The sequence below is a fragment of the Plecotus auritus genome, assembly GCF_963455305.1.
Source record: "Plecotus auritus genome assembly, chromosome: X".
NCBI lineage: Eukaryota > Metazoa > Chordata > Mammalia > Chiroptera > Vespertilionidae > Plecotus > Plecotus auritus.
The window spans coordinates 4,661,775-4,686,859 of NC_137784.1; the positions used below are offsets into that span (position 1 = coordinate 4,661,775).

General features: G+C 44.0%; 1 protein-coding gene and 1 pseudogene across 3 annotated transcripts in view; both read right to left on the reverse strand.

Moving 5' to 3' along the window:
* Positions 1-25,085, reverse strand: part of ARHGAP6 (Rho GTPase activating protein 6) — a 544,919-nt gene that overhangs the window by 313,902 nt on the left and 205,932 nt on the right. The gene's annotated exons all lie outside the window — the stretch shown is intronic.
* Positions 1,312-18,016, reverse strand: LOC308239418 (putative inactive peptidyl-prolyl cis-trans isomerase-like 6; annotated as a pseudogene). The gene is made up of 3 exons: positions 17,971-18,016; positions 2,092-2,261; positions 1,312-1,854 (listed from the first exon to the last, which is right to left on the reverse strand). The product of its transcript is annotated as a putative inactive peptidyl-prolyl cis-trans isomerase-like 6 (transcript).

Consider the following 25,085-nt stretch of genomic DNA (forward strand, 5'->3'; position numbering starts at 1 on the left):
TCATTTTTGGACAATGGCATGTATGCTATATATGCTTGTTGGCCCTTTGAGGGTGAATGAGGTGGAGGTATGTGATGGAATTCAATAAAAGCATGGAGGAATCAAATACAGAAATTATGTCCTATAGTATTCTTTTTTTTAAATTTCTGTTAGCACAATGAATGTCTTAAGGAATTTGTGAGTAACTTTAATCTTGAGACTGGAATTTGTGAGGTAACTATAAATCACTTAACCCAAACATGATTAAATGCTATTCAAGAAAATGTTGGAGGAAGCAGTAAGATTAATAATTTAAAAAAGCAAATGACTTCAATAATATAACTTTTTTTAAACTATGAAAATAGACCTATAAATCATTCATCTGTGGGTCAAAGGTGTTATCATGGGATCTTGTGTCAGAGATTAAGACCCAAGCCTGGTAACCTGCCAAGAAGATTCTACTGAAGTGATGCGTGTAAGTGTGTGGGGTGGGTAGAAGTAGATGGCTAATAACAAGTATGGCAACACACTTCACAATGCACACTATGGGACAAGAATTGCTATAAACAGTGTGGCAAATATTGCATACCTTTCACCTACGATACCTGTTATCCTTGCCACAACTCTGCAAGATATTTTTATTTTTTTAAATATATTTTTATTGATTTCAGCGAGAGAGGGAGAGAGGAAGAGAAACATCAATTATGAGAGAGAATCATTGATCGGCTGTCTCCTGCACTCCCCTACTGGGGATTGAGCCTGCAACCCAGGTATGTGCCCTTGACCGGAATCGAACCTGGGACCCTTCAGTCCACAGGCTGATGCTCTATCCACTAAGCCAAACCAGCTAGGGCTAAGATATTTTTAAAATGTTGCTCTTGGCCCTAGCTGGTTTGGCTCAATGGATAGAGTGTCGACACTGGGACTGAAGGGTCCTGGGTTTGATTCTGGTCAAGGGCACTTACCTTGCTTGCAGGCTTGGTCTGCGGCCCAGTCAGAGTGCATGTGGAAGGCAACCAATCAATGTGTCTCTCTCACATCGGTGGTTCTCTCTGTCTCTCCCTCTCCCCTCCACTCTAAAAAACAAGAGAGCCTACTGCATGGGAGAACATATTTGCCAATCTTATATCTGACAAGGGTTTAATCTCCAAAATTTCTAGGGAACTCATAAAACTTAACAAAAGGAAGATAAACAATCCAATCAAAAAATGGGCAAAGGACCTAAATAGACACTTTTCTTTTTCTTTTTCTTTTATAATCAAGCATGGTTTAATTAAATCTATAAACAGCTGATCAGATACATAATAAATTTGGAAAATATTGATTTGAAAATCAAGCATAAAAATTTCCACTGTCAATAATTATACATTGTTGTATTGGTCTTTCATTCTCTGTTGTAACCAATTCTAGTTGTTGAAGAACTTCTGTTCCTTCAATCAATTGCCCAAAAGCCACATGTTTTTTATCTAGCTAGGGAGCTGATTGTAGCATGATGTAGAACTGTGAACCATTGCTGTGACGGCCTTTGTTGACCATTCCAAGAAATCCCCTTTTATTATGAGGAATTGAAAAGCTTTCATCTTCAAATGTTGGCACATAAATCGACTCTCCACCATCTCCTTTTGCAGCCACTCCTTTTTGTAGCCAAGCATTCTTTATTATTCAAGGAAAAATCGAACCGACATAATGTAGCCTGATGCCACTTTGAGAAAACCCTGCTTTTCCTGTGCACAAGATCTGAACATTTTTACATGTTTTGGGACAGGTACCACAGTAGAGCTCAAAAACCAACCTTCCAATTGGATAAAGATCAATAGAAATATCCAAGAACATAAAACCATGCTTCGTGTGTCTTAAGAATTTAGTAGAATTGCCCTGGCCAGTTTGGCTTACTGGATAGAGCATCAGCCTGTGGACTAAAGGGTCCCAGGTTCGATTCCGGTCAAGGGCATGTACCTTGGTTGTAAGCACATCCCCAGTAGGGGGTGTGCAGGAGGCAGCTGATCGATGCTTCTCTCTCATCAATGTTTCTAACTCTCTATCCCTCTCCCTTCCTCTCTGTAAAAAATCAATAAAATATTTTTAAAAAAAGAATTTAGTAGAATAATCCACAGTAAGTGCCCCATAAAGTGCAGGGGGCTTAGAGTCAACCATATCCCACACCTTGTGGGCCCATTTCTGAAGTTCAAGTGCATCACCCAGCAGCTGATCATTAATAAAACACATGACATTGGAAGAATATATCCAGACTTCATTCTTAAGTTCCTTTATCACATGCCTTCCTAAAGAAAATCCTATAAATATTTTACTTTTCTTAAAACCAGCCCTTTTTTTCTTCTGTAGATATTGATCCCATGCAAATTCTAGGATCATCAAATTTGGATGGAAAATTACTCTTCAGACTCTTTATTCCCAGCAAGGTTCTGAACGAAGGTTTCCTTCGCTCAGAAGGCCCTTTAAAGGTGGCCCTTCGCAAAGTGGAATGCCTGCCCCCCCCCACCCCGCCCCGGAACCCGCACTTTTCCCCTACACGCTCAGATCCAACCAGACTGGCCCCGCTCAGCTGGGACATTGCCTTCCCGGAACATTGACACCCTCCCCCACCTACCCACCCCCCTGTTGGCCACCAGGAGGGCGAGATGAGAGGGGAAGGGCTGCCTGCACTTGCAGCTTTTTCGCCTTTACCTTTGCGGTGTTCTTCGCAATCTGAAAGCTCAATATGCACTTCTCCAAAGTGAACATACAGAAGGCAAGAGACATATGAAAACATGCTCAAAGTCACTAATCATCTGAGAGATGCAAATCAAAACAACAATGCAGTACCATCTCACACCTGTCACAATGGCTATCATCAACAAATCAACAAATGACAAGTGCTGGCGAGGATGCGGAGAAAAAGGGACCCTCCTGCACTGCTAGTGGGAATGCAGACTGGTGCAGCCACTGTGGAGAACAGTATGGCGTTTCCTCAAAAAACTAAAAATGGAACTCCCATTTGACCCAGTAATCCCACTCCTAGGAATATATCCCAAGAAACTAGAAACACCAATCAGAAAGGATATATGCACCCCTATGTTCATAGCAGCACAATTCACCATAGCTAAGATTTGGAAAGAATCTAAGTGTCCATCAGCAGATGAGTGGATTAAAAACCCGTGGTGGTACATCTACACAATGGAATACTATGCTGCTGTAAAAAAGACCATTTGCAACAGCATGAATGGAACTGGAGAACATTATGCTAAGCGAAATAAGCCAGAGAAAGGTAAATATCACATGATCTCACTCATTTGTGGAATATAATGAACAACATAAACGGATGAACTAAATAGATCCCAAGAAATAGAAGCATGGAACAGACTGTACAACCTCAGAAGGAAGGCAGGGGGAGCGGGGGGGTAAGAGATCAACCAAAGGACTTATATGCATGCATGTGAGCATAACCAATGGACACAGACAGTAGGGGGCTGAGGGCATGTGCTGGGGCATGGGAATGGCCAGGGAGAGGTCAATTGGGGAAAAAGGAGACATATGTAATACTTTCAACAATAAAGAATGTAAATTAAAAAAAGAAAATCAATGAAAAAAATATGCTCAGATGGGGACTTAAAAAAAAATGTTGCTCTTGGCCGTGATTTGCTTGTTTGTTACAGAGAAAAGCAACAAAGTCCTTCCCGTGCCCACAGTCAACCTCTGCTAAGGTTAGCAGCCACTGGGGGCTTCTTAAATACTACAGGCCCACCCTTAGCCATAGCTGATTGGTCTGGGGCGGGGCAAGACTTATCAAACAGTCACCCAATCAGTAGGGGCTTATGAGGAAGCATGCGGAGAGGGTTTTCCCAGCATGAATGCTATTGCTCAAGCTAAGTCAATGAGATTCTCTCTGTTGCTAGTTAGCTGGGAGATGTAGTAATTGCTATTCAGCAGGTGCCAGAGTAGGAGGAGTCAGGAACAGCTACAAGCATACTTTAAAGTGGTAGGATCTCACAGTAGGCAGCCATAAATTCTTCCGACCAGGGTTGACAAGATATCCGGGGCTGGAGACCCTATGCGCATTCCGGCAATAAAAAAACCTCCTGAGTGTCCAAAAGGCTATAACACAATATCATCATGTCTTTTTTAGAGATGAGGATCATAACACATACACACACACACCCACTGCTTAACATCCTTTAATAGCTTCCTCTTGTTTCTAGGTTACAGTCTAATATTCTTACTCTGTGGCCTACAAGACCCTGCAATTCTTCTTGCTCACTCCTACCCATTTCTCCAAATGCCTCTTATTCCACTCTCCACCTCACTCACTCTGGACTTCCTTTATTCAGTGACTTGAACCTGATATGCCTCTTAGTTCTTTAAGATCATTGCACAAACTAGTCTTTCTTTCTGGAGTGCTTTCTCCTTCTCCTCACCAACCTAATTCCTATCATCCTGGATATCTTGGCCTAAACATCACTTCTTCAGGCATAACAGATTCAACAAAGGCCACACCCAGGTCAATCTGGATCCACGGCCCTCAGGGAAGGGGGAGGAGTTTCTGAATTGCATTCCATGATTCACTGGATATTTTATGTCAAGTTAACTCAGAAACACAAGCAGGGACCTGTGGCCACATGCCCTCTGGCCTTCTCGGAGTCTTGCTGCCAAGTGCAAGGACTAAAGAGCTGTTGAGCTGGGGGACCCCTTGCACGTCCTCCTAACTGCAACGGTAGCACAGGGCCTCCATACTCAGGCAGACACATGGTCCTAGGCAAGGAGAGGAGGGGGGAGCTTTGTGTGCACTTTACTTTTTGTAATGGATACTGCTGGAATGTGCAGACTACAGTGAACTATATATTTTTTAAAGAATACTGTTTCAAATACATAGGTGGTTTTGTGATTTATTTTTTTAAAAAAGCACTACAGGAAACAGTGTTGTAAAGCAATTAATCACCTTTTCATGTGCCTTTGTTTAAATCAAAAAACTATAACAAAATTAAGTACTTCATACCTACCAGGATGGCTAAGATAAAAAAGACAGATAATAGTAAGTGTTGACAAGGATGTGGAGAAACTGGAAACTTAGTGCACTGCTGGTGGGATTGTAAAATGGTATAGTCATGTTGGAAAGCAGTCAGACAGCTCCTCAAATGGTAAAACATAGAGTTATTATAATCACCCATAAATCCCACTCCTAGGTATATACCCAGGAGAAATGAAAGCATACCTCCATGCAAAACTCACACATGAATGTTCATAGCAGTGTTATTCATACTAGTAAAAAAATGAAAATGCCTCAAATGTCCATCAGCTCATGAATGTATAAACAAAATGTGTTTCCATATCAGATGGCAATTAAAAGTAATGAAGTACTGATACATCCTACAACACAGATGAACGTTGAGCACATTATGTTAAGTGAAAGGAGATTGTCACAAAGGACCATATATGATTCCATTTATATAAGATTAGAGGTCCAGTGCATGAATTCATGCATGGGTGGGGTCCAGCGGGCCCGGCCCCAATCGGGGCAGATCGGGGCCGGGCCTGTCGGGAGGAGGAGATGGCAGGAGGTTGGCCGGCCAGCCCGCCCTGATTGGGGCCCTATCAGGGCCAGGCCAGCTGGGGAGAAGAGCTGCTGGCAATTGGCCAGTGAGCCTCACCCCCAATTCAGGTGGGGGGTCCGATTGGGGGTGGGTTTGGCCATGGGGAGGGGCTGTGGGCTGGCCAGCCCCACCCCCAAATGCGGTGGGGTGTCAACCAGGGGTCAGTGGTGGGGGAGGGGCCATGGGAGGTTGGTTGGCCAGCCACACCCCATATTGGGGTGGAGGGACAATGAGGGGCAGGTCCAGCTGGGGGGAGGGACTGTGGGCCAATCGAGGTGGTGGGGGCCCATCGGGGGCAGGGCCGGTAGGGGGAGGGGCTGCAGGAGGTTGGGCGGCTGGCCCCGGCCCATATTGGGGTGGGGGGGCGATCAGGGGCGGGGCCCACTTGGGGGAGAGGCCACAAGAGGTTGGCCAGCTGGCCCCATCCCCAGATTGGTCCTGTTCACTGGCCACAGTGGGTGTCATAGTGACCGGTCGTTTTGGTCATTCAGGCATTCTGGTCACTAGCTTTTTATATAAATACATGTCCCAAACAAGCAAATCCATAGGGACAAAACAGATCTGAGGTAGTCAGGGGCTAGAGAGTCATGGAAGTGAGTGGAGTGTGACTGCAAAAGGGTATGGAGTTTCCTTTTAGGGGGGAAGATATTCTAAAATTAATCATTGATGATAGCGGCACAATCTGTGAATATCATACTAAAACCCACTGAATTCTACACTTTAAATGTGTGAATTATGTCTCAATAGAGGCATTAAAAAATGATGCTATACCTCGGGTTTACAGAGCAAGTTGTCTCTACATAACTTTGTATATACCCAAGAGAAATGAAGACTGCATGGGAGACCATTTAGCATGCAGTCCCTCAAGTTAATGAACACATTTCTAGCTATCAAAAGACAGTCTTACTAGTCTATGAAACTAAAAGCCCATATGAGTGAAACCACAGGGTCTGAATGATCTTGCCCATAAGGGCAAGGGAATGATAAATAGAAATTAGAAAAAAAAAGGAGGAAAGAAAAGAAGTTAACATTGGAATGGGATATTTCCACTCTATTAGAAAATAAAGGAAAGGGAAACAACAACAAAAAAAATGGGTGAAGAACTGTTTTCAGTAGAACCTCTTTAAATAAAGGGAATAATTTTTACACCCCCAAGCAAACTTCTGTCACACAGTCAAGGTCAAAATGTCCCAAATAAGATGAGGAGGATAAGACTATTGGCCTCTGGCTGTGACTTCATTGTATGGAATATAGGCATTAGGCCTGTGTCACCAGAAGGTATTTTATGTTTATATTTGTATTTATGAAGTTAACTTTATCATAGTATATATAACTTATACATCATAAAATTCAACCATTGTCCATGTACAATTCAATAATTTTTTATAAATTTACCAAATTGTACAACCATGACTATAATCCAGTTTTAGAATATTTTCACCAAATTATGTAGAAAAACCCAATGGTTACTCAGATGCCTTATTTGCTTTAGATTTGAGAAACTTGAATTTCTTACACGTCTGGTGTCTAGTTCAGTGGGATGGTTCTGTGTTAACCACAAATGTATGCTTGGTCAGATTACTATAAATCCCGAATAAGTAGTACAAAATGGGGTTTTCTCGCATTTATTTGTTTTTCTAGGACAGTGGCCTGAAAGGGAATAAGATATATTATATTGTTACTAGCGTATTTGAACTTTGGTTGTATAAGGTTAATTGAAATCTTTCACTTCCAAATAAGTACTTTTTGGTTCTGTTATTAATGCACATTCTTTAAAAACCACTTTATTTAAATGTAATTTACATACCATAAAATGCACCTGAACGTTTACAGTTGTGCAGCATCACCATAATTCAGTTTTAGAACATTTTTCTCACCTTAACAACATACTTGGTGCCCAAGGGCGGTCACTCCCCTTTCCCAGCCCCAGCCCCAGGCAACCACTTATCTACTTTCTGTCTCTACAGGACTGTGGACGGCATTCTAACACACATACACAAAATATAGATGAAAAATACATCTTTAAGAAAATACTACTTTTATACCCAGATTCTGGTGTCTGTGATGTTTAAAATTTTTAGGTAACAAATAAATTAAAGGTTGCAAAGAAACCTCTGAAAAACGGTCCTAAAAACATGTCCCCACTGTAAAATGCTATTTTAAAATGTCTCACAACAACCAATAGACAGCATTTTTCCATAATGCAATATTTTCCTCATTAAAGTTGAAGTGTCCATTTTATCCCCCCCCCCCCAAATACCTCAAATAGGTTAAAACAGTTTATATCACATATTCTTTTTTAAAAAATATATTTTTATTGATTTCAGAGAGGAAGGGAGAGGGAAAGAGAGATAGAAACATCAATGATGAGAGAGAATCATTGATCAACTGCCTCCTGCACGCCCCCTACTGGGGATCAAGCCTGCAACCCGGGCATGTGCCCTTGACAGGAATCCTACCTGGCACCCTTCAGTCTGCAGGCCAACGTTCTATCCACTGAGCCAAACCGGCTAGGGCTATCGCACGTATTCTTCATTATATTTGCAGACAAAACCTTGAAGAGGTTGAGCCTCCTCTAAATTGGGATCTCAGGTTGAATCAAGCAAACAAAACTCCCCCAAATGACATTTATTCCAAAAGCTTTTTAAGGAGTATTATAAAGTTTCTAGACATTAAATTCTTTTTAACAATATTCTGGAAATTCGTCAGACTAGACAAAAAGCTGCAATCTTTCTTAGCAACCATGTAATATTGTGAGCGCTTCCCAGATAATTATAGAGCTGTCATTTTAAGGAACAATCATTAATTGATATCTTTATTGTAATTGACAAGGCGGTATTATATAATTTCTACAAAATAACCTTTGTCCTTTAACAACCAGTGGATAAAATTCTTATCATGCTAGGTTGGAAATTGCCTCTGCCACAAATATACACCATTTGGTGTATATATACACTATAGTCCTCAGTTCTCAAGAAAATAGTATTCCCAAAGTGTCTTCCTCTATTAAAGAGTTGACCCTTGGCCAACATGACAAATATATGAAATTGAGTCATTTCCACATAACTCTCTAGCCCAGCACAACTGTGAAAGTAGATAAATCATGTTTCATTATGGGTTTGCACAATGCCATTACTGCCCTAAAACACAACACCCTTATTCAGGCCAATCCATGGACTTCTTCACAGGCCACATGTTGCTGGTTTTCAAGTCCTATTCACTGGCTCTCACAAGGGTGCTGACCTGGTTTCTATTTTGAACTGGAATTTCCTCTCGTGGGGTCATTTGATCCCCACCCTCAGGGGCCTTTTCCCGGTTCTCTTTTCAGTGCCCCACCTTGCCCCTTGCTTTGGAACCCAAGAGAATTTCAGGCTCATCCTCCTCTAAAAGTCCAATGAGAAGAAGACTCGGGGACATTATGGTTTATATCTGCTGGGAACAAGGTTTTGTGAGCCTCCAAGGCTCCTCTTAGGAGACACCAAGATGGCATTTACTCAGGAAGCTCCTGAGACCTAAGACAAGACCTGCAGGAAATGATAGCGGGAGGCCATGTTGTAAGGCTAAAGCTGTAAAGAAATCTCCATTCAAAGGGTCACAAGAATGTGGAAGAGTCATCCAAAAGAAACATCGCAAAGCATAAAACAGGGCCACATCCCTTCGCAAAACATGGACTGCATGGGCAGGACCAAGAGTTCTCTCACTGCCCAGCTCTTGTGGCTACAGGCTCAGTGAGCTATAGAGTTTAAGGAACAGGGCAGTGGTGTTTTTAGGGTCAGCCCTTTACATTCTTTAATCTGATGGCCTTCTGGATACACTAATGTAAAATTCTCAAATGCAAAACCAGCGTTTTAACCAATGAGTAATTACATTTTTCAGAGTTCAATTCTCCACTTTGAACTGGTAAGAATGGCAGTGCTCATGAAAATTATTATGCCTCAAATATTTACAGAATAAGCTATAAAAATACTATTTTAAAATATTTTTATTGCTTTCAGAGAGGGAGAGAGAGATAGAAACATCAGTGATGAGAGAGAATCATTGATCAGCTGCCTCCTGCACACCCCACACTGGGAATCAAGCCCACAACCCGTGTATGTGCCCTGACTGGGAACTGAACCATGAACTCCTGGTTCATAGGTTGACACTCAACCACTGAGCCATGCTGGCCAGGCTATAAAAATACTACTTTAACTTAAAAATTCCAAAGAGTATTCTGGTGATTTAGAGAATTAGACAAGGCAAATAGATTAACCTTTATGTGGCTGTATCTTACTTTGTATGCAAGAGGAAACCTTGGAGTAAAACTAGATATTCTCCTTTTTTTTTTTTTTTTTTTTACTTTTCCCTTTAATGTTGGACACATACCCAGTTCTCCACTCACACTGGTGAATAAATGAATGTTCAATAATATTTATCTGTATCTGAATGTGCCCAGCATCCCCCTACACACCGAAGATGTATTTTTCCTTTCGTTTGCCCTCATTCCTACATAATAGTAGACCTATCTACAGCATCTGTGGTAATTTGAGACAGAGCATTAGACCAGAGATCTGCAAACTTTTTCAGTAAAGGGCCAGACTGTACATATTTTGGGTTTTGCATGCCATACAGTCTGTTGCAACCATCCAGCTCTGCTGTTGCAACATGAAAGCAGCCATAGTCAATAGGTGGGCATAGCTGTTTTCAATAAAACTCGATGTATGGACACTAAAATCTGTATTGCATGTATTTTTCACATCATGAAATAGTCTCCTTTTGATTTGCCCCCCGCTGTTTAAAAATGTAATACTTATTCTTAGTTCTCGGGCTATAAAAAAAGCAGGCCACAGTCCAGATTTTGGCCTGTGGGCCATAGTTTGCTGACCTCTGATTTAGACAACTGAATGACTGCATTATGGCAGGTGCTCGACTGGGTCTGAGCACCTACAGAGCACATTGGGGCGGGGGTGGGGAGGACAGGATTTGGCAACTGTCCAATCAGTTGATACAATGGAGGGAGACAGGGCAAAGGTTTTCAACTTCAGAAAGAAGATTTTGCATGAGTGCATTATTTTTAATTTGGCTTATATTTACATGTCAGGATTGATCAAAACAACAAGCTAATTTACAAATGTTGGCTCTGATTTGTCTGAACTAAAGAATTAATGTATTTTTCTTCCTATTGTAAATGACCACATACACAATTTCTTCTAGGTTTTAAAACAGGAGCTACATTTATGAATCTTTTTTTTTTTTACAAATCTTTTAAAAGTGACACTACCAATCAAAACAAATTTGGAAAAATCTCCTGGGAGGGGATTCTGAGTGTTTTGTTTTCCTTTTGACGAATTGAGGAACCAGAGCTGCTAAGCACAAGGAAACAGAGGAAGGTGTTGAATATTCTGTTTAAACATGAGTGTCATTCAGTCTATTTTTCTGATATTTCATTGATATGTAATCAGTCTAGATCCAATCAATGTGGATTTGTGGGTATCAGTGGGATGACCCCATCATGCTGCTTTAGTTGTTTAATTAGGTCATAGGGAAATATGTATTGACTAGAGGCCTGGTGCACAAAATTTGTACACTCGGAGGGTGGGGGAGGTCCCTCGGCTCAGATTGCAAGAGGGCGCAGGTCAGGCCGAGGGACCCCAGCAGTGCATGATTGGGGCTGGGGAGGGACGCAGGAGGTTGGCCAGCTGGGGAAGGACTGCGGGAGGGCTCCAGGGCATGTCCGGCCCATCTTGCTCAGTCCCAATTGGCCGGACTGACCCCAGCAGCAAACTACCCTAGCAGTTGGAGTGTCTGCCCCCTGGTGGTCAGTGCAAGCGGTTGAGCGGCCTTAGCATATCATTAGCATATTACGCTTTGGTTGAATGAATGCTTAGCATATTAGACTTTTATTATATAGGACATCCATGACAGAAAGAAATAGGGAGAAAACTTGAGATAGATGTGAACTGCTCAAATACATCAGTATTTTTATGAGATTTGATTACATACTGTGGGAAAGTGAATGATTTGCCCCATTCCATCACCCCTTGATACACTCATGTAATTCCTCACCCACTGATGTTAAGTTTGGACATGTGACTTTCCTTGGCCAATGGCAGGTGGGTAGCTATATTAAGAATCCTTAGTCAGTTCCACTTTTCATATTGTACCTCTGCAACTCCCTAGGTAAATGCTATCCCACCAACCTGGGCCCAGAATAAACACACGTGGAGCAGAACTGACCAAGGAGCCAAGCCCTGCAGGACTGGCAGCCTGACCTTGGGTCAAAAAACTGAGCTCTGCCCACATCCATGAGAAGAACTGATGGTTGTTTTAAGCCACGGAATTCCAAAGAAGTTTGTTACACACCATTAGTGTGGTGATAGCTAACTGATACAAACACAGTTCTACATTTTAGACAATACTGCTATAAAATAAAGCACCATTTTGTGTGTCTCTATGCATATATGTATGCACACCAGGGGTTCTAGATTTCATTCCTTTTTAATGATATCTAAAACAAAGAAATGTTCTCCAATGTAGAAATCTCATGGAAGATTCCACGGTTTTTCAAATCCAAGTTTTCTTTAGACTCTGCACACTGGGTGATATGAGGTACTACACAGTAATAAATGATGACATTACCTGCCTACCTAATTAAAAACAAAAGGTTGGGCCCTACCCAGTGTGGCTCAGTGGCTAGAGCGCTGGCCTGTGGATTGAAGGGTCCTGAGTTTGATTCCGGTCAAGGGCACATACTGCGGTTGCAGGCTCCTCCCTGGCTCGGGCCTTGGTCAGGGAGCATGCAGGAGGCAACCAATCAATGTGTCTCTCTCACATCCATGTTTCCGTCTGTCTTTCCCTCTCTCTTCCCCTCTCCCTAAAAAAATCAATGGAAAAATATCCTCAGGTTGCTGGAAGCAAATTCCAGTAGTTAGCATAATAAATGCGAGAAGTTCATCAGAAGGCTGATGGACAGCTTCAGAAGGGCTGAAAATATGCATATATTATTACCTTCTGCTGGAACATCCAAGGAAATTCCCCCAACCTGATAATCTTTTTATTGTTTACCAAACCTTACCTTTGATATGTATATCTGGTATGCTAGAGGGCAAGATGCGTGAATAAAAAGCCCTGTGTGCGGAGATTCAGGGAGCTTAGTCACTAGAAATAAGCTTCTGCCTGGCCTTCCAAAATGCCTTCCAAATTCATATTTCTTGTCTAGTCTCTTTAATCCATTTATGCACAGCCCTTTTTCCAGATTCCTGAACCCTTCTAGTTGCTGAGTAAGACCCCGGCTTATCGAGTGAGTATTACAATTAAATAAATAAAATAAAGTAAAATAAAATGAAAGCAACAGGTTGGTCCAAGAATCTCTAGGTTTTGAAAAACATTCTCTATTTCTCATAAAGATCAAGGAAAATTGCATAGTAAAACTGTGCAATAATTAAAGTATCCGGTAAGAGTGTGCCTATGTTTGCAGAATCAGGCAGCATCAGCACTTTTTGCACTTTTTTTTTAAAATAGTGGGAACCAAATAAATGCAGGAAGTCTATATGACTGTGTCCCAATGATAAGGTTTCACTCGCAGTCATCCTGAATAAAAACAGCCATTAGGGGTTTTTTTGAACCAGCTAATCTTGATAAGGTTCAAACTTTCCCCAAGAGAGGTCTATGAACTGCCACTCCCTTCCAAATGAATGAATAAAAATGCATGTGAACCATGAAGGCCAGGGTTTACATAACCCTTGTGCTGTCCAGAGCACAACTGGGTCATAGCCACCACACACACGAGGGGCTTGTGTGTATCCTTGCTCATAAGTACTCTGGAGGGCAGACTGCCAGCTCTCATGTACCTGTTCCAGGCGGCTGCCAGTGCAGCCACATGGTTGTCATTCCTGAAATGGATGTTTCATGAGAACAGCCATGCAGAGAGGGAGCATGGAGCATTCGTGCAGGAGCTAAACTCTGTGGTGTTGCCATCAAAAGTGCTTTGCTGGGGAAAACACAGGAGTTGGGATTACAAAATTACCACAACACTCAGCTAAAAATACCAAACAGGATGTCCTTTATTTGTGGTTCTATATGTTACTAACAAGGACACCCAAATCCTCCCCAATCTCGTTATCAGTTCACCTTACTTTCTTCTGTTATGTGTCTGGACATTTTTCGCATAAATGATCGATGGAGACAGATATGTTCCTATTGTGCCGGAAGCACAGAGGGAGTAAGTTAAAAGGTGTCATTTTAATGGAGAACAGGTCAGCGGTTGCCTGGATTAGAGAGCGAGGTAGGAAGTAGCATGGGTGTGACTACACAGGGGCAGTATGAGAGAGGTCTTTTGTGGTGATGGAACAGTTCTGTATCTTGAATGTAGTGGTGAGTATGCCGATCTATACATGTGATAAAATTGCATGGAACTTCTCACTTCTCTCTCTCTCTCACTACCTCTCCCCCCTCTCTTCCTTCCTTCCTCCCTCTTTCTCTAGCTCTCATACACACACACACACACACACACACACACACACACACACACACACACACACAAATGAGTGCATGTAAAAAACTGGTGAAATGTGAACAAGGTCTCTCTGTATTCAAGTTAATAGTATTGCGCTAATGTCAATTTCCTGCTTTTGATATTGCACTACAGTTACATACTAGTCAAATGCTATCATTGAGGGAAGCTGCGTAGAGGGTTCCAAGAATCTCTCAGTACTATTTTTGCAACCTCCTATGAGTTTATAATTATTAAAAAATGAAAAGTTTTTAAAAGTGTCATTTCAAAGGTATCATCTCAACCCAATGCCATTTTAACAGGCAGCCACTGTGCAGTGGATCAGCGTTAGACTCGGCAGTCAAACAGACAAGGATTTGAGTCTCAGTACCACTAAGCTGTATGACCCTGAAACAAACTTCAACTCAGTGCTTTGGTGTCCTCATCTTTTAAATGGGGTGATACTAGGACCTACCTTACAGGGTGCTTTGAAGTATTCAATGAGGTAATATATGTAGAACGTCCAGGGCTAGCAGAAAGCATGCAGTTAAACATTGGCTACTATTATTATGACTGTGAGTCAGCCGAAATATTTCTAAGAGCTCTAACTCAGTGCTGACATTCAAAAACAGACTACGCATGAGACACAGGGTATGAAGTCCAGATATGGTCCCTGATTCGGGCCTCTGCTTCTTTGGATTGTTTGGTTCTATAGTGAATGTGGTCTTTAAAGGAGTTACTACAAACAAGATGGATATTATGAAAGTGGATTCACAGGGTCCTCAAGGAGGAACTAACTCAGATAAGAGGCATTTTTTGCAATCAAGGTTTAAAGGGTTTTTTTTTTTTTTTTCTCTGCTAAGTGAGCTGGAGCCTCGGGTGGCTAAACTGCAGTCCTCAGTCCCAAAAATGCCTTAGCCAACTCCTTAACCGGATACAAATGAGAATCACTTTTCACTAAAACACGGGTTAACCCATTTGAGTTGATGTGTGACTTTAAAGGTTAAAGCTCTTTACCCATCAACCAGAAAATGAGTTAAATCAATTCTTCCATTTTTATTGTTTGGAAAATAAATTAGGTTACACTACCCTAATAGGCTTGGAGGAGGAAAAGTCTATTATAGCTCAAATTTACATCAATAAATTTAGACCAAGGCATTTTTGAATTACGTATGGAGCTTCTTAATATTTAATAAATTGTAACATGTACGTTCAATATGTCCCTGTACAATGAGTGAAGAGGAAGTACTTTAACCGGCTTGTAATGTCAATATTTTTATACATGCACATCACATATGAATGGATTAGGCATGACACATTGCTAGTTTAAACTTGGTAAGAAAAATAACCCACAGGGAAGAGGAAAGAGGGATCCCAAGAAAGTTGGGAGTCCTCTATCTACTTACGAATTAGGGTCTTTCATAATGTAAGTGAACCCCAAACAAGATTGGACATGCATGTGATGATAATTTCTGTTTGCCAACTTCTCCCCACTCCCTGACCAATGAAACAAAAAGGTCTGCCCTTCTCCGTACAGGCATGAGCCTTGTGAGATGGACTTCAATGGGCTGCATCTCAATGGACTGGTTGGCTTTGGTAAGAAAGGAAGATGTGAGAGCAGGAAGATCACAAGGTCAGGGTATTCATCTTCCCACTCCATTCCTGCTTCTTCAGATTCTGCTCTTGCTGCAATTCTCCCCGAGCACATATCCAAGGTCTCTTCCAGCCCAGGTTGGAGGTCACCAGGTTCCAGTAACACTGTCCCTCCCTGTGTCCTCCTGCTAACATCTTTTCTTTATATATACATATACACTGAGTGGCCAGATTATGATGAACTCTGAACGCATAATCATCTGGCCACTCAGTGTATATCCTATGTAATAAAAGGCTAATATGCAAATTGTCCCCTCGACCAGGAGTTCGACCAGCAGGCAGGCCGGCCAACTGCCCATGTCCCCTCCCCCTGGCCAGGCTGGCCGGACCTCACCCATGCACAAATTCATGCACCGGGCCTCTGGTATATATATACTGAGTGGCCAGATTATTATGCGTTCAGAGATCATAATAATCTGGCCACTCAGTGTATATATTTTTATTGATTCCAGAGAGGAAGGGAGAGAGAGAGAGATATAGAAACATAAATGATGAGAGAGAGTCATTGATCGGCTGCTTCCTGCACATCCCCTACTGGGGATTGAGCCTGCAACCCGGGCATGTGCCCTTGACTGGAATCGAACCCAGGACCCTTCAGTCTGCAGGCCAACGCTCAATCCACTGAGCCAAACTGGCTTGGGCAAGTTAAGCCTTTTTGAGTGTGCCAGTCTGTTTCCTCCTGGGATCTGTGAGTCAGTAGCTAAGGTAGGAGAATACCTTATATTTTGAGGTCAAAGGCTATGTTACACATTTTGCTCATACCATCAAAGTGACATCATAATGGCACTGTTAAAGGTTATGTGCATAAATACTTACAAGATAGTATTACGTGTCACCATTTTCAAATTCTTCCAGCAAACTCAACATTCCATTTTCTTGCTAAACTCTTACGACTCTGTGGATCTCATTAAAATGGCATCGCCAAGTGAGGAAGCCAGAGCAACATCGGGGGGTTTTGCCCATGTGGAGCGGCACCCACCTGGCATGGGGAGCTCAGGGGCACCCACCTGGCATGGGGAGCTCAGGGGCACCCACCTGGCACAGGGGAGCTCAGGGGCACCCACCTGGCATGGGGAGCTCAGGGGCACCCACCCAGCACAGGGGAGCTCAGGGGCACCCACCTGGCACAGGGGAGCTCAGGGGCACCCACCTAGCATGGGGAGCTCAGGGGCACCCACCTGGCACAGGAGAGCTCAGGGGCACCCACCTAGCATGGGGAGCTCAGGGATACCCACCTAGCATGGGGATCTCAGGGGCACCCACCTGGCATGGGGAGCTCAGGGGCACCCACCTAGCATGGGGAGCTCAGGGATACCCACCCAGCATGGGGAGCTCAGGGGCACCCACCTAGCATGGGGAGCTCAGGGGCACCCACCTGGCATGGGGAGCTCAGGGGCACCCACCTGGCATGGGGGAGCTCAGGGGCACCCACCTAGCATGGGGAGCTCAGGGGCACCCACCTGGCACAGGGGAGCTCAGGGGCACCCACCTGGCACAGGGGAGCTCAGGGGCACCCACCTGGCATGGGGAGCTCAGGGGCACCCACCTAGCATGGGGAACTCAGGGGCACTCACCTGGCATGGGGAGCTCAGGGGCACCCACCTGGCATGGGGAGCTCAGGGGCACCCACCTAGCATGGGGAGCTCAGGGGCACCCACCTGGCATGGGGAGCTCAGGGATACCCACCTGGAACAGGGGAGCTCAGGGGCACCCACCTGGCATGGGGAGCTCAGGGGCACCCACCTAGCATGGGGAGCTCAGGGGCACCCACCTGGCATGGGGAGCTCAGGGATACCCACATGGCATGGGGAGCTCAGGGATACCCACCTGGCACAGGGGAGCTCAGGGGCACCCACCTGGCACAGGGGAGCTCAGGGGCACCCACCTGGCACAGGGGAGCTCAGGGGCACCTACCTGGCACAGGGGAGCTCAGGGGCAACCACCTGGCATGGGGAGCTCAGGGGCACCCACCTGGCACAGGGGAGCTCAGGGGCACCCACCTGGCACAGGGGAGCTCAGGGGCACCCACCTGGCATGGGGAGCTCAGGGGCACCCACCTGGCATGGGGAGTTCAGGGATACCCACCTGGCACAGGGGAGCTCAGGGGCACCCACCTAGCATGGGGAGCTCAGGGGCACCCACCTAGCATGGGGAGCTCAGGGGCACCCACCCAGCATGGGGAGCTCAGGGATACCCACATGGCATGGGGAGCTCAGGGGCACCCACCTGGCACAGGGGAGCTCAGGGGCACCCACCTGGCATGGGGAGCTCAGGGGCACCCACCTGGTACAGGGGCGCCCAGCAAATGCAGAGCAGAGGTGCCCCCCATGCGGGCAAGAAGCTTTTAGCCTCTTAGTTTTCCTTGGACTGACTTACATATTTCGTTACAAGATATTTCAGTCAGCTGCAGAAAGGGGTCATTCAAAAACTATTTTAAAAGTTGATTCATCTTAAAGTCTCTTGCTGTTTCCATGGCACATTTCCTCAGGGCCACCATGCCAACTCTTCTGAAAACTTCATCACAGAAATCTAGTTTAGCTGACACTCCAAGCACTCAACTTTTACTATAAAAATTGTTAAAGTTAGAAGAGGTCTAAGAATGTGCCAAAGAACCAAAGAGAAGGGGAGAAAATCCTGACCGGTTTTCATTTCACAGGGTCATGACATCTTTCCAAAAAAGCCCTTCGTAACAATGACCATATATGAATGAACCAATTAGTCTTATACTTTGTGTCTAACTTTCCCAAACTGAGAAATATCCCATAGCCGCATCCAAGTAGTCACCGTGCCAATAAAGAAAGCAGTACCAGATAATTACTGGTGGGAGTCCCTGTTGTTTCATGTAACCCCCCTTTAAGTTGGTAAGTATTCAGAATGTATTTAAGAATAAAATGAATCCGAAAAGGTGACCTTTTGAAAATAAGGTCAAAACCAGAAAATCTGAAAAGTACATTAAAATATATTCATTATATTCATTTGTAAATGTTGGTGATGTTAGTTCAGATTTTTGCAAGCACCTAAGACCTTTCCATATATTTACTCCCCATCACTTGGAGCTTACAATGTAAAACAGGCTGTGCGTAATTAACATTCTGTGAAGTGGCCAGGATTTAAGAAAGGGTCCACGATCCTAGTCAATGACAGGTTAGATAGATCGCCCACACATCTGGCACCCTGGGCTGTTTGAGAGACGTTTAACCTAATGGGATTGAGAAAGAGAGCTGGGTGAAGCTGTTCATCGCTTCTTCCTCGTGCTTTCTTTCAGTGTCTTTCCCACAGCAGGCCAGCCCACGGTAGATCTTCAATGAGTGCCTGCTGGACAGAAGCGGGCCCTACCTTCTCACTCACATAAGGTCGCAGATCCGATGTCCACACAGAGAGGCTTTCTGAGAACCCCACACATCCTAGTTTGGAGACTGTGACTGCTCATTTTAGGCCAGGACTAATATTTTTAATAAACCAGTATTCCGGCTGAATCAGAAGAAAGGCAGAGAATCAGACAAGACTGTTAGGCATGCATAAATCAAGAAGTGAGCTAAAGCCTTGGCCAGTGTGGCTCAGTGGGCTGGAGTGTCATCCCGTACACCACAAGGTGGCCGGTTTGATTCCCGGTCAGGGCACATATCCAGGTTGTGGGTTTGATTCCTTGTCAGGGAGGCAACCACTCAGCATTTCTCTCTCATCTCTCTCTCTTTCTCTCCTTCTTCCTTCCTCTCTCTCTAAAAAAAAAAAAAAAAAAAAAACAAAAAAAAACAATAAAAAATTTTTTTTGCAAAGAAGAAGTCTGTTAAAGTCTCACACAGGAGAGGAGACAGAAAATCTTTAAGAAACAAGGCCCAAGACTTCAACGGGCATCAGAGTTGAGGAGTGAAGAAGCAAAGAGCTCAGAGCGAAGCACTGAGGCTTCTGGAAAGGCCCCCATCACCCTTCCCAGACTATGCTGTTCTGAACCTGGACTCATGTGGAGAAAAGGAAACTAACACCTTGTCCTCCCCATCTCTTAAATAACAGAGGAATATGTATAATGCATTTTAGAGAGCTCCATACAAAAATGATTTTCAAAAACAGTAAGGATTTTGTGTCTACAGAGATACATGTAAGTCAAGGTTTCTCAATTCAACACTATTGACAATTGGGCCAGGCAATTCTTTGTTGGGCTGCGCTCTGCACTGTAGGCTATTGAGCAGCGTCTCAGGTCTCCACCTGCCATATATCCGCACCTCTTGCCAACTGTGACAATGATCAATGCCTCTGGACATGCGCAATGTCTCCTGGTGGAGAACCACAGCTTAGATTACTTAGAAAACGGATGCTAAGGGACACATTGCCTGGCCATGCTATGTAGAGGAACCACGGCTATGCCTCTTGTATCCTTACAGAATCCACTTGAGATGAACACTAGCTTATAAAACAAAAGGCCTCTCTGAAAACTTGTACCGCATTATCTCAGAGTCGTCTGAAACAAAGGACTGGATTGCACTCTTTGAATCCACTTTGCCGCTGAATCCTAGACTTTGTGGGAGCTTCCTGAATGGTAAGGGGTTTGCCATGTATATGAGTCAGTGGTTTCCAAACGTGGCGATATCAGAATGACCTCCAAAGCTTTCTCAAAGTATTGCTTCCAAGTCCAGGCCTCAGAGATTCTCATTTAGTGGGAATTGGGTGAAACCCTGAAGCCAGTATGTTCTTTTCAAACATCGACTAACGATGAGTGAAGTTTTGAACCCCCTGGTGTCACTGAGGTAAAAACACCCAGGCAGCCAGATCCATCCACTCGCAGGTATTGACTGGCTGCCTACCCTGTGCCCAGGCCTACACGAGGCAGTGGGGCTAGGATGGGAAACTAATAATTGGGTCTCTGCCCTGAATAAGCTTGCATGTCAATAGGGACAGATAGACAAACGATGAATGTATATATAGGGGTGGGCACAAGTAGGTTAATAATGATAATAACTGCCGAAACCGGTTTGGCTCAGTGGATAGAGCATCGGCCTGCGGACTGAAGGGTTCCGGGTTCGATTCCGGTCAAGGGCATGTATCTTGGTTGCGGGCACATCCCCAGTAGGAGGTGTGCGGGAGGCAGCTGATCGATGTTTCTCTCTCATCGATGTTTCTAGCTCTCTATCCCTCTCCCTTCCTCTCTGTAAAAACTCAATAAAATATATTTTTTAAAAAATAAAAAAATAATGATAATAACTATAATAACAAATACATAATAACATAAGAATAAACTGTTTTGTGTACTCACAACTGTAAACCTACTTTTGTCCCACCCAGTATAATACCAAGCAGTGATGCAAACAACATAAGCACCACAGTGTGACAGGCTCAGTAGTGTTTCAGTGGGGTCAGAAGCACTTTGGACAGAGCAGTCAGGGGTGGCATTTTTTCCTGCAACTTAGAGGACATTGACAATGATAACCCTGAACATGTTTCTCTCTGTCTTTCCTGCTCTCTTCCACCTCTCTCTAAAAATCAATGGAAAAATATCCCTGGGTGTGGCTTAAAAATACATATATATGGGATTTAATAAGTAAATAAGTTATTTATTTGTAACTTGCAAAATTCTTGCTTCTGTGAGGAGACAAACAATAAGGAAACAGAGGGTAAGAGTGAATCCCAGGCCTGCTGCTGAATTTCCTGAGATGTCTACGTTGGCAGCGCTGATGGATGACAACTGACTCATATCAGCCCAGTCCAGCAGCAGTGCCCCGTCCTGGGAGTCTTCGGAATCACCAAAGAATACCCCGTAGTCAACACCACTGAATTATGAAGTGAACTCAAGGACTTCAAAGTCTTTGGAAATCCAATGTTCATGGAGAAAAAACTTGGAAACTTTCATATTGAAACCTTAACTGTTTGGGGTGAAGAGAGGCTCCTTTTCAGGGGAAGCAGCTTAGCCCTTCTGATGGATTCCTCAGGGAGGGGTTAAGCAGAGCAAGGGAACGATCTAATGACAAGGCTGTGGTTCAGAGCACAGATGGTGGAGTGACTGCACCAAACAGGAAGTGAGGTCAGCGCCAGAGGAGCTCAGAAGTAGACAGGTCTCAGGGACAAGAAAGGCTGCATCTTGACAGCTGGACTCCGCAGAGACCGAATCCGAGTCTAAGCCACCTGCTTTCTGACCACATCTCAGTGAAACGCATGCATCACCCACCCAAAGATTCCTCTTTGCCAGCGGCATCACGAAACCCTCCTATTGTTTGTCTCTCGTAGGAGGGGGATGAAAATCAGTGTGACCCTCCAGGGAGCTGCTTAGGATAATAGCATCAGAAGCTTCTCCACAGGTCATTTGTTCTAAAACGAAGGCTCAGTGCGGTAATTCCACTGAAGGAGTTGCCATACTTAATTGCAAGGGTTGTCATGAAATTCGACGTATATTGCATGATCTTGGCAGACAGTCAAGGTTTGTAATATTTTGTTTGTGGTTAATGGAAGAAAGCATTATGAAGGCTGTTGGGGAAGGCAGGTTAACGTCATTTTTAACCCAGGCCAAGTGGCCTGACTTTGGGGGGTCACCAGAAGCAGGAGAATGTTGTCAAAGTCACGATCACTGAAATGGAGTGACTCATTATTCCACCCCTAGCACTTGTGTTGTGTGTGAGGCTCTCTTGGAACCTCAGTGTCGGCCTCTCTCTGAAGTCCTGCATGTTCATTGACTAGTGTATATAATACTCATAACATTTCCCATGTCTTCTCTTTTCAGATCCTATTACACAGCAACTGTCACATCGTCTTAAACACATGCATGAAAATCAAATAGACCAGTGACTTTCAAGTGGTGGTGATTTTGCCCCCCAAGGGGTACTTGGCAATGTGTAGACACATTTTTTAAGTCTTTATTGTTGAAAGTATTACATATGTCTCCTTTTTCTCTCATTGACCTCTCCCACTACCGCACCCCCCCCAGGCCTTCACCACCCTATTGTCTGTGTCTATGGGTTATGCATATACGCTTATGAGTTCATTGGTTGATCTCTCCCTCCCCCCTCCCCTGCCTTCCCTCTGAGGTTTGTTTTTTTTTTTAAATATGTTTTTATTGGCTTTTTAGAGAGGGAGAGGAAGGGAGAGAGAAAAAAACATCTATGTGAGAGAGAAACATTGATCGACTACTTCCCACAACCCTGACCTGAAATCAAACAGGTAACCTTTCGGTGGAGGGTACAACACTCAACCAACTGAGCCACACCGGCCAGGGCTGTGTGGATTCATTTTTGGTTGTCACATCTGGGGAGGTGGGGGATACTATGCTACTGGCTTCCAGTGGGTCTCTAGGGGCCAAGGATGCTATGTGGCACAGGACAGCTCCACCACTGAGAATTATCCTGCCCAAAACGTTCATTTTGCCGAGGCTGAGAAAACCCAAGAAAGACATAAACACATGGCACAGAACGTAATGGATCTTCTAAAATTTGGCTTTTGTCTACACCAATCCAATTAAAGAGCTATTTGGCCATGCAATTCAGCAACATGGTTGGTCACAGTAAGTCACTGAAGGTACAATATTTGACTGTTGGTTTATTATGGTGACAAAAGTGGGAGGGAGAAGGATAATTTGGCTCATCTATTTCGGTTATCTCAGGAGTCAAACTGTGGAATCAGGGCACCGGAATAAAGCCCTCAGTTCTGTCACCTGTGCCACCTTGAACTCGACTGCTCTAGGCTTCGATTTCTTCAGCCATGAAATAGAAAACGTTTCTAACCCACCAGCTGGTTGTGAGGCTAAAACGGACACAGACTGGGTCCAAACGCTTTGCAACTTGCATATGACAATAAACATAAACGAAATACTATGATCTGCTGTTACTCCAGAAGTGCCTCCAGGAAATCACTGATTCGTGCGTGTCAGCCGCGGCCCACACCCTCCAGCACCTCTCTAGCCCCTCCAAATGAATGAAGTCCGGCTAGTTTGATGTCCCAGCATCTCTCAGATACACCGACCTCTCTCCCTCTCCAGCCCAGCGCCATCCTAGTGCAGGCCATCTTCTCCTATCTCTCCCTGGCCTACATGCCAGCATGCACTCTGGCTCCTTCTCACCCTTAACTCCATCCTGGAACCACAGCCATCTGTTCCAAATGTAAATACGATCAAGTCCCCAGAAGGCTGTCCAGGACGACACCCAGCTGGAAGGACGGAGTCCCCATAAACTCAATGTGGGAAAACTGTGGGAGGAAAGGCTGGGAGGCGAACATCAGCGCTAACACACATTTTTGTTATGATAAAGCAAGACAGCCGTGCTATACTTTGGAGTGTAACTGATTATATAAATACAGGATGCTCTTATCTACTTGAGTGTTTGTGTTTCTCTTTGTGGCCATTATGACCATTTAAAAAGATGAAGGAAGAGTTCACAGCAACTCTTAACATTTTCACGATTTACTCGTCTCTTTGGAAAATTGACCAAACAGTTGTCACCATAAGCATTCAACAAATGTTTCATGAATGAAGAAAATGTGCCCTCTGATTTCTTTTTTTTAAGTTAAATTCTTTTATTTTTGTAATATATTTTTATTGATTTAAGAGAGGAAGGGAGAGAAACAGAGAGAGATAGAAACATTAATGATGAGAGAGAATCATTCATTGGCTGCCTCCTGCACGCCCCTTACTGGGGATCGAGCCTGCATCCCCGGCATGTGCCCTTGATCAGAACTGAACCCGGGACCCTTCAGTCCACAGACCGACACTCTATCCACTGAGCAATACTGGCTAGGGCCATTGATTTCTTACATGCTGTCTCATCTTGAACAAATGAAAAAAGCACTGAAGGAAGAACATACATACTTGCCTCCCATATTATATTTCAGAGCAAAGAGACGTACTAACAACACACGTGTGGAATTCTTTCCCAGGACGATGCAGACAAAAAAAAAAAAAAAAGAAGAATAAAGCCTCCAAGACCCCAGGAGCAAAACCTTGTTGAGCAAAGTAAGTGGAATATTTGTGCTAAGATGCAAAACCAGCTTTTGAAATAACCTAAACCAATGTGGGAGTAGCATAGAAGAGGGTAGTGTTAGAATAGACATTAAGCCCCGCAGGGTTATGTTAATACGAAAAGCAGTGGGTCACACTTAATAAAGAACATTCTCTTGACTTGTGAGGGACACTGAGCTGCCGAACGCTGCTGCTTTATCATTCTGAAGGATGTACAAGGAAGTTCAGGGGACCAGGTGATTTTTCTGTAGCCTGACAGCCCACAGATTCCCTCTGCAATCTTCCTTTTTACAGTCTTAACTCAGAAAATCTGCATGTGGTGATCTGCGCTAGAATGGAGGACTGTTTCATCAGCAAACCTTCAGAGCGTAAGAGGAGCATCAGCATGTCTCTAAGTTAACGCTTTTGGGAGAATAAGACAGCTGAGTGATGCATTGGATTTATGGGCACGACTGAGGCAATAATC